General features: G+C 51.1%; 1 pseudogene; it reads left to right on the top strand.

Annotated features, from left to right (window-relative positions):
• Positions 1-4,042: 4,042 nt before the first annotated feature.
• On the top strand, positions 4,043-4,845 carry LOC139015821 (TCF3 fusion partner pseudogene; annotated as a pseudogene).
• The last annotated feature ends 1,920 nt before the right edge of the window (positions 4,846-6,765 follow it).

Genomic DNA, 6,765 nt, shown 5'->3' with positions numbered 1-6,765 from the left:
GGGCCAAAGACTTGACTAGGTAATAGTGTATGTCAATGGGCCAGGAGAGTTCTCTGATGCACTTCCCAATCACCTGAAGTCTAGGTGGCTGCTCAAGGATTAGAGGACTTACAGTGTTAGCACATTTTATAAAACCCAATTTCAAAACCAAATAAAATTAAATGCCAAGGCTTTTGAGTTATTGCCTGTTTTCACTTATCTACTAGAGGCCCGGTGCACGAAATTCCTGCATGGAGGTGGGGGGAGGTCCCCTCAGCCCAGCCTGCACCCTCTCCAATCTGGGATCCCTCTCACAATCCTGGACCGCTGGCTCCTAATCGCTCACCTGCCTGCCTGCCTGGTCGCCCATAACTGCCCTCCCCTGCCGGCCTGGTCACCTCCAACTCCCCCCACCCACTGGCCTGGTCACCCCTCACTAACCCCTGTGCCAGCCTGGTTGCCCCATGCAGCCTGCTGTTCAGTTGTTTGGTTGTCCCTCACTAACCCCCTGCCATCCTAGTAGGAGGCAGCCATCTTATGAGGGCATGAGGGTTAATTTGTATATTACCTCTTTATTATATAGGATGTTACAGCTTTATTATTGCATTTCTTTAATCTCTGACTCAGTGATCTACAGTACTTTGATTCAGCTAGAATTTACTGAGTGCCAATATGTTTGGGGATTAGTACTAGCTGCTATGGTGCATGGTGGAAAATCACAGGTAATCAAGGTGTGACCCATATGGAAGGATTGGAATAGCTAACCGAAGGTGAGTTTAAATAATATTGTGCTGTAATATAGTTCAATAAAGGTTATGAAAATGTTGAATAAACAAAGATTAATGCTGGATGAATTGAAGCTATACAGAATTTTGATTGGTAGAGAGAGAATAGAAAGGTCTATTTTAAGGTACAGTCATTTGTTTTCTGCTTGAATGATATTTAGAACCATCAGATGTATTATGCTTTACCTCTCACCAGATATATGGCTCTTTCCTTAAATTCTTTTATTGCAGTCACTAATATAGTGTTTAATTACTTTTGTTTTTTAAAATCACAAACTAGAGATAATGCTATGTGAAATATGTTAGCAAAGAATGAACTAATATTCCCCACATACAAACTTTTTCCTTTAACCCAAAATAAGAAGTGGGAGCAATAATGAACAATTCCATAAAAAGTTATAAGAAATTCTCAGAAAATGCATACTTAATCTGTGGTAACAAATAACTCCAACAATATCACTCTCTATGCTACTTCAACTAGTCACACAGGAAACACAGAGTTTCTTTCCCCCTCACAATCATTTTTAAAAAATTATTTCTCAACTTCAGTTAAGTGCTTTAATAATCTATCTGGTTTCACAAATTACATTATTTTAGATTTAAATCCCCGTGCAAAAAAATGATATATAACATTTTGAATGATTTAAAAATAATTCTTTGATTGGATCTTTAAAGTTCACAATATATATGGTATCTGCAATGTTGGGTGGGCTTAGCAGAATGCTTGGCATGCACTTGATGTTGGATTGACTGATAAGTGGTCTGATGGATGTCACAAATATTTGCTTCTTTGAGTGCATATAAATGACCCCTATGGCTATGTGACTGATGTTAAAACTAAAATATTGGTGAGATTTTAAATAATTATAATAGAGATCATTTATTAAATGTTTTCTGTGTGATAGATAGATATTTAATCTTTATAACAGCTTTTCTTCTTGTAGACTCAGTTTTAGAGAAATTATGAATGTTGCACAATGTCACAAATATCCTATATAATAAAAGCCTAATATGCAAATTTCCCCCTCAGGCGGTCATTCGACCAAGAGTTCAACCACTCGCTATGACGTGCGCTGACCACCAGGGGGCAGAGCAGAACATGGTGGGTGTCGGTGATGTGGCTCTGGCAGCAGGCAGCAGTGAAGGTGCTGGTGGCCCCGATGGGTCCCGATGAGAGCAGGACTGTGGCAGGATGGTGGAGCAGATGAGCAGGTGGTACCAGGCCAAGGTGGGTGCAAGTGGGGGCCCAATAGCCCTGCTGATCACCCCACAGATGATGACCAGTGGTGGCAGCAGGGGTGGGGCTGCTGCCCAGCTCCCAGGTGCTAAGGGAGCCAGGTGGAGGACCTTGGCCCCAACCAATCACTCCACAGGTGGAATGGTGTAGCAAGTGATGGAGCAGCACCAGACCAAGGCAGGGTACCAGGCAGGGTTGCAGGCCTGCAGGGCTGGGGCCTGATCTCCACATGCCATATGCCATGTGCGAATTCGTGCACCGGGACTCTAATATAACATAGAAACAAGAGTAAACATCCGAAACCAGAAATATCTGATAAAAAAAATCTATGTGGTTTTTTTTCCCCCCAGTACATCCTGTGATGGGCAAATAATTGCCCCAAGAGTTGTTTACTTCTGATCACTTGAACCCATGAATATGTTACATGGTCAGGAGGGACTAATTCCTAATCTCCTGACATTAAAATAGAGAGATTACATAGGAGTATCTGGGTGGTCCCAATGTAATCACATAAGTCCTAAGTGGGGAAAAAGAAAGCAGAACAGAGTTAGAGGGCATCATGGGAAAGACTCAACTGGTGGCTACTGGCTTTTTCTATGGAGGAAGGCCATGAGCCAAGGAATGTGGCCAGTTTCTAAATGCTGGAAAAGGAAAGAAATAGATCTTCTTAGAGCATCCCAAGAGAAATGGAGCCCTGCCAACCAACATCTTCATTTTAGTCAGGTGAGACCCATTTTTTTACTTCTGACCTTCAGAATGGCAAGATATAAAACTTGCGTTCTTTTAACCAACTAAGTTTATTGTAATTTGTTATATCAGCAAAACAAACTAATACAATCATGTTGCTTCCCCAATAATACAAGATATATCATTTTTTTTTTTTTTTCCTGAGAGAAAACTATCATGTGCATAGGAAGGAATACAGTAGAAGGTAATGGGGAATTCATGTAAAGGAAGACAATAGGTCTATTGAGAAGCAAGAATGAACAGGAAGTCTGGAGATAGAAAATGCATGTATGAACCTTAATCTTAGCAAATATTGAGTAAATATTTGCTTAATGGAAAGATAAAATGATGAATAAATGAAAAACCTGTAGAACAGTACCAATTTATATTTCATCAATCTCACAGAAATCTATATATATAAAAGTCAAAGCAACTGTTACTACTGGTCGACTGAATGACTGGTCACTATGATGTGAACTGACTACCAGGGGCAGACGTTTAACGCAGGAGCTGCCCCCTGGTGGTCAGTGCACTCCCACCGCCAACCTCCTGTGTCCTGGGCTGGCCAAACTCCCACACTCCCTCCCTCCTGGCCAGCCAGCCCTGATTGGGGCCTGCCAACCTCCCATGGTCCCTCCTCCTAACTGGCCAGCCCCGATTGGGCCTGATAGGGACTGGGCAAGATGGCCCCGATAGCCCTGATCACTGGCCAGGCTGAGGGTCCCCACCCATGCACAAATTCATGCACTGGGCCTCTAGTCCTATCTAATAAAAGACAAAAAGGGTAATTAACTGTACCTTCGCTATGCTTCCCATTGGCTAATCAGGGCGATATGCAAATTAACTGCCAAGAAAGATGGAAGTTAACCGCCAACAAAGATGGCGATTAATTTGCATATGTAGGCACAGGAGCAGCAAGCGAAGGCCAGCATGGCGCGCGAAGAGCAAAGAGGGAAGCCTGCCACTCTGGCCTCCGCCACGCCCCCGGGGCCTGCGGAGAGTCTTCGGAAAGGACCAGGCCTCCCAAGCAGAGAGTCTCCGTGGTCAGACAGCACGGTGTCGGGACTGGAATAAAGACGAAGTTGACTCAGACGCCTGGCGGTGTTACACCAGCGAGCAGGGCCTTTCAGCGGGGACAGGGGTGGGGGTGGGGTGAGGGAGGCGAGCCGGAAATAGAGAACTACAACTCCCAGGAGGCTTAGCAGCCAGGGCCCGGGTGCCTGGCCATGGAATAGGATGGGGCTTGTCCTTTTCCGAGCCACTTTAACCTAGAGGTTTGCAAGGTTGGAAGTTCTGCGCCGGGAGCCAGGGAGAAATGGAGCTGGAGCAGAGAGAGGAGACCATGGCAGCCGTGGGCTTTGAGGAGTTCTCAGCACTTCCTGGCTCGGAGCTGGCACTGCCTCCGCTGTTCGGTGGTCACATCCTGGACTGCAAGCTTGAGACTGAAGTGGAGTTTGTGTCTGGGGGCTCTAGGCAGCTCCAGCCTCTGGGAGCGAGACAAAGAGGAGGAGGCAGCCCAAGGCCGGCAGTGGCACCAACGGGAACTCAATAGCAGGAAGTACCAGGCGCTGGGTCGGCACTGCAGGGAGATAGAGCAGGTGAACGAGCAGGTCCTGAACAGGCTCCATCAGGTACAGAAGATAACACGGAGACTCCAGCAGGAGTGGAGGTTCCTCATGAGGGTGCTGGACTCCTACGGCGACGACTACCGGGCCAGCCAGTTCACCATCTTACTGGAGGATGAGGGCAGCCAGGGCACAGATGCCCCCACCCCAGGCAATGCTGAGAACGAGTCTCCAGAGAAAGAGGGGCAGTCCCCATCCAGGAGGACGCCAGCGCCCACAGAAGCCAGCAGCCTGGCCCCTGGCGAGGGGCCCAGTAGGCAGAAAAGGCGGCGAGTGCCACGGGAAGGGAGTCCCACTGACTCCAGAGCTGGCCCCCATGCAGATAAAGGTGGAGGAAGACTTTGGCTTCGAAGTGGACGAAGCCCTGGACTCAAGTTGGGTTTCTAGGGGGCCAGACAAGCTGCTGCCCTACCCCACCCAAGCCAGGCCCCCTTTGACTGACCCCCCAATAAATGGACCCCATGCTCTCCTCTGCAAAAAAAAAAAAAGCTAAGCTCCTCACCCGCCGTGCCAGCCCCTCCCGATGAAGAGCGAAGGCCTGGGTTCTGGGAGCCGGAGGAAAACTGGTGCCAGCAGCCAGGGGAAGGGGCCCCCGAGGGACCCCAGACTGCGAGAGGGCACAGGCCGCGCTGAGGGTCCCACCCGAGTGCACAAATTTTTGTGCACCGGGCCTCTAGTGTAATATAATTATTACACTAATATAAACTAATATACACTAATATAATAAATATAATTATTAAACTAATAATAATACTAGTGTAATATAATATAACTAGAGGCCCAGTGCACAAAAATTTGTGCACTCGGGGGTCCCTCAGCCCAGCCTGTGCCCTCTCGCAGTCTGGGACCCCTCAGGGGATGTCCACCTGCTGGCTTAGGCCTGCTCCCCAGGAGATTGTGCCTAAGCTGGCAGTGATACATCCCTTGGGGGATGTCCACTTGCTAGCGGGCCGAAGCTGCAGTTGAACATCCACAGAGCTGCTGAGGAGGCAGGAGAGGTTCCCACCATCGCCAATGTGATACCTTCAGCCTGGCTTGTGGCTGAGCAGAGCTCCCCTGTGGGAGTGCACTGACTACCAGGAGGCAGCTCCTGCATTGAGCATCTGCCCCCTGGCAGTCAGTGTGTATCATAGTGACCAGTCATTCCCAGTCGTTCTGCTGTTAGGGTCAATTTGCACATTACTGCCCTAACGGGTTTGGCTCAGTGGATAGAGCATCGGCCTGCGGACTGAAGGGTCCCAGGTTCGATTCTCATCAAGGGCATGTACTCTGGTTGCGTACACATCCCCAGTAGGGGGTGTGCAGGAGGCAGCTGATCGAAGTTTTGCTCTCATCGATGTTTCTAACTCTCTATCCCTCTCCCTTCCTCTCTGTAAAAAATCAATAAAATATATTTGGGAAAAAAAATTGCATGTGCATATTACCCTTTTATTATATAGGATAGAAGCCTGGTGCATGGGTGGGAGTCAGCTGGCTTGCCCTGAAGGGTGTCCCAGATCAGGGTGGGCAGGGGACCCCCAGCTCCCTACGATCGCCCACGCCGCCCATGCAGCCTCAGCCCGCAGCTGCAGCCTCCACCAATCGTGGGCTCCTCCCCTGCCCGGGCCTAAGGCCTCTGGCCGAGGCGTTAGGCCCGGGCTGGGGACCCCCCAAGCTGCAGCCGCCCCCCGATCGTGGACTCTGCCCCTGCCCGGGCCTTACGCCTCTGGCCGAGGTGTTGGGCCCGGGCAGCGGGGACCCCCCAAGCTGCAGCCGCCCCCCGATCGTGAGCTCTGCCCCTGCCCGGGCCTAAGGCCTCTAGCCGAGGCCTTAGGCCCGGGCAGGGGACCCCCCAAGCTGCAGCCGCCCCTCAATCGTGGACTCCGCCTCTGCTCGGGCCTTACGCCTCTGGCCGAGGCGTTGGGCCCGGGCAGCGGGGACCCCCAGCTGCAGCCGCCCCTGCCCGGGCCTAAGGCCTCTGGCAGAGGTGTTAGGCCCGGGCAGGGGACCCCCCAACCTGCAGCTGCCCCCCGATCGTGGACTCCGCCCCTGCCCGGGCCTTACGCCTTTGGCCGAGGCGTTAGGCCCAGGCAGGGGACCCCCAGCTGCAGCCGCCCCCTGATCGTGAGTTCCGCCCCTTCCCGGGCCTAATGCCTTTGGCTGAGGCGTTAGGCAAGGGCAGCCGCCCCCGCTTTCGTGGGCTCCGCCCCTGCCCAGGCCTTACGTCTCTGGCCAAGGCGTTAGGCCCAGGCAGGGGACACCCCAAGCTGCAGCCCCCCGATTGTGGGCTCCGCCCCTGCCCAGCTCCCATCACTGGCTCCACCCCTACTTCCCACTATCACTGGCCAGTGCGGCAAAGGCCAGGATTCTCCGATCATGGCTGGGGGGCAGGGCAAAGGCGGCCCTGGGGGCCGCCTTTGCCCTGTCCCCCAGC

Source organism: Myotis yumanensis, unplaced genomic scaffold (genome assembly GCF_028538775.1).
Source record: "Myotis yumanensis isolate MYYU_CA2020_CCGP unplaced genomic scaffold, mMyoYum1.0.hap1 SCAF_8, whole genome shotgun sequence".
NCBI lineage: Eukaryota > Metazoa > Chordata > Mammalia > Chiroptera > Vespertilionidae > Myotis > Myotis yumanensis.
This window is presented reverse-complemented; position numbering and strand designations above follow the sequence as displayed.